Source organism: Sciurus vulgaris, assembly GCF_902686455.1.
Source record: "Sciurus vulgaris genome assembly, chromosome: 5".
Lineage (NCBI taxonomy): Eukaryota > Metazoa > Chordata > Mammalia > Rodentia > Sciuridae > Sciurus > Sciurus vulgaris.
In genome coordinates, this window is record NC_136465.1 from 161,462,662 (window position 1) to 161,468,661 (window position 6,000).

Below are 6,000 nucleotides of genomic sequence, written 5' to 3' on the forward strand. Positions count from 1 at the left end.
TCCCCCTATATGTAATCTCATGTTTTTCTCTCATGGCCTTCAAAATCCTATCTTTATTTTGAATGTTAGGCATTTTCATTATAATGTGCCTTGGTGTGGACCTGTTGTGTTTTTGTGCATTTGGTGTTCTGTAAACCTCTTGTATTTGATTTTCCATTTCATTCTTCAGGTTTGGGAAATTTTCTGATATTATTTCATTGAATAGGTTGTTCATTCCTTTGGTTTGTATCTTTGTGCCTTCCTCAATCCCAATAATTCTTAAATTTGGTCTTTATTTTCAAGATTAACTATTTTGTCTTCATTGTCTGAGGTTCTGTCTTCCAAGTGGTCTAGTCTGTTGGTGATGCTTTCCATTGAGTTTTTTATTTGGTTTATTGTCTCCTTCATTTCAAGGATTTTGGTTTGGTTTTTCAGAATCTTTATCTCTTTCTTGAAATGATCTTTTGCTTCCTGAAGGTGTTGGGACTAATGACATGTTAACTAACTCAGGCTGACTCCTTACTCCCTGGCGAGTGAGCAAGATCAAGGCCTCAAAGGTGGTTTCAATAGTTAATGACGATGTATTGGACCACCGTCAGGGATTGGTTAACAATAGTTCTGCGAACGTGATCAGCTCGTGCTTGCCATATAGTCTTATGGGACTCTCGCCTGCGTGAACACCCCATGCCTTGCTGACCTTTAAGCTGATTGGTTCCCGCCTAGCCCCAACCCTACATAAAAGCTGTGTGACTTCTTCAATAAACGAGTTCCTGCTGTGACGGGTCTCCCTGATGCGTCTGATTGTCCTCCGCCAGGAGGGCTGGGAGCGGGCGGTCAGTCGGCCTTACCTATCCCGGTCTGACCTTGTTGGGGCGTGTCCCCTTCCCTTGTTGCTGGTCGAGAAGGGTGAGGGGGCTTAAGACCCCGACATCTGGTGCCCAACGTGGGGCCCCTCAAGGCTGAACCACAGCCAAAGCGAAGAGGCAGTTTCGAAACCGAAAATACCGGCAGATCGGGCCAAGCGAGTTCCAAGGTAAGGCATCCCCGAAAAGATGGGGCAAACACACACCACACATGGTGACCCTGCGCTCTCAGCTCTTAGACTCATCCTGAAGAGTAGGGGCCTTGAGTTGTCTGATACACAGGCGGAAAAAGCCTGGGACACCTTTACTCAGGTGGCCCCTTGGCTTCCCGCCGCTAATCTTTTTGACTGGTCCACATGGGATCATGTAGAACAACTGGTTAGGGAGAGGGAAATCAGTTTAGGGGAGGGTCCCCCATTGGGAGTCTACCCTACATCATCCTCCCTTAAGGCCTGCTTCTCTCCAGAACCTCCCAAGGGGGGCTCCCCGCTGGCTCCTTCTGTTGCATCTCCTTCCAGAAACTTGCCACATAGTAAACAACGTTGGGAGACCTTTAATGAGGATCCCAATCCATCTCCGTCTGCTCCTCCCGAGGTTGAGGAACCACGATGGCAGCCAGCCTCTACACATAGTGAGGGCCCACTTCTGCCCCAGAGAAGCTCATTGCCACCATCTTGTCCAGATGGCGGGAAATCTTCCCAGCGGCCATTTTATGATACTGGGGGAGAACGCACTGACTCTACCCTCCCCCCTCCTTGTATGGCCTTCCCGGTAAATGCTAATCCAGGGGATAACTGGCCTGCTATATGGTACCCATGGGAGGCACAAGATTTAAAGGAACTAAAGAAAGCTGTTTCAGAGGATGGGTCCAATTCCCCTTGGGCTGAAACCATCCTTCAGGGCCTCGCCCACCAGCAGTGCTCCACTCAGGATTGGAAGAACCTAACTAAAGCTGTCCTTTCTGGTCCTTTATATCTAAAGTGGTGTGCCTTTTTTAATGAAGAATGTCATGCTCAGGCTGAATGGAACCAGGCCGCTAACCCTCCTGTCCCGGTTACTTATGGGATGCTCTCGGGGTCCAGTGACCAATTCTCTACTGGCCCCTTACAGGCCCCATATCAAGAACAAGTAAGAGCCCTACGGTTGGCGGCATGGAAAAAGCTAGAGGAGGGCCCCTCAGAACCCCCCATCGCAGGAATTACCCAGAAGGCAACGGAGGACCTAGCAACCTTCATTGAAAGGGTAGAAAGAAGCCTTCAGAGAAAATTTCCTCCAGGGCCCCTAAGAGATCAATTTGTTAAAATGTTAGTTTGGGAAGGAATGACTACCGATCACAAATTGGCCTGTGCAGGGATGAAAGATCGCTCCATGGGTAGGTGGATAGTGGCTACCAAAGATATTGGCACGCAAGCGCATCAGTCTGAATCTTTGGTTGCAGCCCTACAGGCCCAAACTGCCTCACTTGCTGAGGCTCTCACAGCAGCCTTGTCACCAGTCGGGCTAAGGGCAAAGGAGTATGTTATGGCTGTGGGCAACCAGGCCACTTCAAGAGGGATTGCCCCACTGGTCTGGTGTATTCTGAGGCTCTGCCCGGACGCTCTAGGGGTTCAGCTCAAAGTTCGGCTAGTTCAGCTCAAAGGCTGGCCACCCCCAAAACGCCTTGCCCAAGATGCAGAAAGGGATTCCATTGGCAGGATTGCAAATCTAAATTTGACATTGAGGGGAAACCTTTAAACTAATCAGGGGGCACCCTCCAGCCCCGTCACACAAAGGAGGTTTCTCCCCCAATAGCCCCCCTAAGGCACATTGGACTGTTCCCATTGTCCCCAGGGTCAGGCCAAAAATGGACATTTTTATAGCAGGAAAGAAATTCCGCTGTCTCATCGACACTGGAGCAGATAGGACTGTGTTAAGAAAGGAGGAAGATCCACCTCAGTGGAGGTTGATTCCTGGCCCCCAGTTGCTTGGGGTAGGAGGTAATACTAAATCAGAAGAGACCAAAGATTGGCTCAAATGGCGGGATGTGGACGGTGCCCAGGGAGACGTGTGCCCCCTTGTGGCCTCAGGTCTTACTGCAAATTTACTAGGACAGGATATCTTAGGGGAAGCAGAGGTCTATATAACAACTGATCACAAGGCAGTGTATGATGACCTCCTTGAGCAAGAGGAATATGAACAACAATTTAATCTATCTGGCCCTTTTAGCAATTACAGAGGAGACCCTCTTTTTGAGGCATCTAGGCAGAAGGTCCCAGCTCCCCAGGTAAAGCCTCACCCCCAATCCTAAGGGCCACTGTTCCAATAACGCCAGCCATCCAGTGGCTCCCAGGTCCCCCAATATGGGTGGAACAGTGGCCATTACCCCAAAATAAGCTTCAACATTTAAGAAATATTGTACAAGAACAACTAACCTTAGGTCATATCAGACCATTTCTAAGCCCCTGGAATAGTCCAGTTTTTGTCATCCAAAAAACATCAGGAAAATGGAGAATGCTTCAGGATCTCAGGAAAATTAATAGTCATATGGTTCCAGTGGGATCCCCTTTAAGGGGTCTTCCCTGGATCCCCTCTATCCCAAGAGATCTCTTGCTTCTTGTTATTGATATCAAAGATTGTTTCTTCTCAATACCACTCCACCCAGACGATTGTGAGAAGTTTGCTTTCTCAGTGCCCTCTACCAATTATCAAGGACCAGATGAACGTTACGAATGGGTGGTTCTACCCCAAGGCATGGCAAATAGCCCTGCATTTTGTCAACATTTTGTTTCTGAGCTCCTTCAACCCCTACGAAAAAGGCCACAAATTACTTTGTATATTTACATGGATGACATTATTATAGGAGCCACTAATGCCCTACAACTAAGTTCAGCATACAAAGAACTCCAAGGCCTTCTGGAGAGAGGAGGACTACATATATCTAATGATAAGGTCCAAACTGTCCCTCCCTTCAAGATACTGGGAACTGAGCTTAAATTGGATTCTGTTTGTCCTCTTAAACCTCAATTACTCCTCCAATCCTCCTATTCCTTGGTTGATTTACAAAAATTATTAGGGAAACTTAATTGGTTGAGGCCATGGCTTCCTATCTCTACGGAGGACATCCTCCCTCTCTTTGACCTGCTGCAGGACAAAGATCCAACAAACGTTATTACCCTAACTCAAGACCATCAACACATACTCCAAAATATACAAGCAGCCCTTAACTCTACCTGGTTGGCTCGATACCGGCCTGAAGACCCCCTTAGCCTCTGGATTCTCTCCGGTTCTCAGCTGTCCACCAGCTGTCCACCACAGCCATAACTCAGCAGGGAGAGCCCCTTCAATGGATACACGCAGTCATAGGGGCGGCTCCTAGGGTCTACGCTTACCTAGACCAATTGGCTGACCTTATAATTAAAGGCAGGGATACTGCCCTTAGGCACTATGGAAAAGAGCCTGATGTTTTGACAGTGCCCTATCGCCTGTCGGATTTTGAATGGGTTCAAAGGAATAACAATAGAGTATCCTGTGCATAGGAGGGTTTCTTAGGGAAGATTGATTGCCATTATGGGTCAAACAAATGGGTGTCCTCATTTTCAAAACTAAAATGGGCACCCCCTATACTTTTTTCCACTAAACCCCTCCCTAAAGCTGTAAATGTATTCACAGATGGAGGAAAAGAGGGATCTGCTGTTGTAATTTACCCCCCTCTCCCAGATTAGTGAAACAGGAAGTAATTACCCATTTTGAACCAGTTATTGGATCAGCACAATTTAAGGAGTTATATGCAATTGCTATGGCCCTAACTCAAATACAAGAACCCATGAATCTTTTCTCAGATAGCCTATATGTGGTAAACCTGCTACCTACATTGGTCTCTTCATATATCAAGTTAGATAAAAATCCTATTACCCCCTTGATGATTCAGGTGCAGTCCTTGTTAAAGGAGCGTGCTGAACCCATATTCTTACAGCATCTAAGAGGACATCAAAATCTACCTGGCTCCCTTGCACAAGGCAATGCTGTGGCCGACCAGTTAGCCACATCGGGGACCTCAATAGCTACCGCCCAACCTCAACAGGACTTACAACTAGCCCAAGGCCTTCATGACCTGACCCGTTTAAATTGGAGAGGGTTACATCATAAGTTTCCTTTGGTCCCTGTAAAGGACTTAAAAAAGATTGTAAGAACCTGCAAATCTTGCCTACCTTTCTTACAGGTTCCACCTCTCCAATCCCCTGGGGTAAACCCCAGAGGTCTAAAACCTAACATTATCTGGCAAACTGATGTAACTCATTATGTACCATTTGGAAAATTAAAATATATATTCATGTCTATTGATACTTACTCCCATGCCTGCTGGGCCACTGCTCACTCTGGTGAAAAGGCCAAGCATGCTGAAAGCCATTTCTTACAATGTTTTGCCATTTTAGGCTTGCCTCAACAAATGAAAACGGATAATGGACCCTGTTTTACAAGTAAATCATTACAAGAATTTTTCAACAATTGGCATATTAAACACACTACAGGAACCCCATATAATCCAAAAGGACAAGCCATAATTGAAAGACATAATAAAACTTTAAAAAATCAACTAATAAAACAAAAAGGGGAAAATAACCCCCATGATCAATTAAGGACAGCAATGCTTACATTAAATATTTTAAATTTCTCAAAAAATCAGCCTTTAACTGCCTTCCAATGACACTGGGCCAATCAGGTGCCTTACCTGAAAGTTGAAGTTGAATGGAAAGATCCATTAACTGGATGCTGGCATGGTCCTGATCCACTAATAAGTGCTGGCAGAGGTTTTGGATGTGTATTCCCAATTGGAGAACCAAATCCTATCTGGGTGCCCACCAGGAACCTCAAATACCATCAACCAGAACAATATAATTCACCCAAGAGCACACCCTCTTGAGGTATGTTTACCGCAAGTATTCTAAAATCCCTCCTCCTCCTCCTCCAACTTCGACTCAGCTGTTTCTGCTTGCATTCCCCAGCCCAGCCCAGCCCACCTAGTCCTCCTGCCACGAGGTCCCACATATACCGGTGTGGAGGGAGTAACCAGCCCAACCATCAGTGGCGTGTCCTAGTAAGGAGTATGATATAGTAGCCCCAGTCCCCACAAGTATTGGGAGATAATTGTTTCACAATTTTCTGCGTCCAAACCTGAATT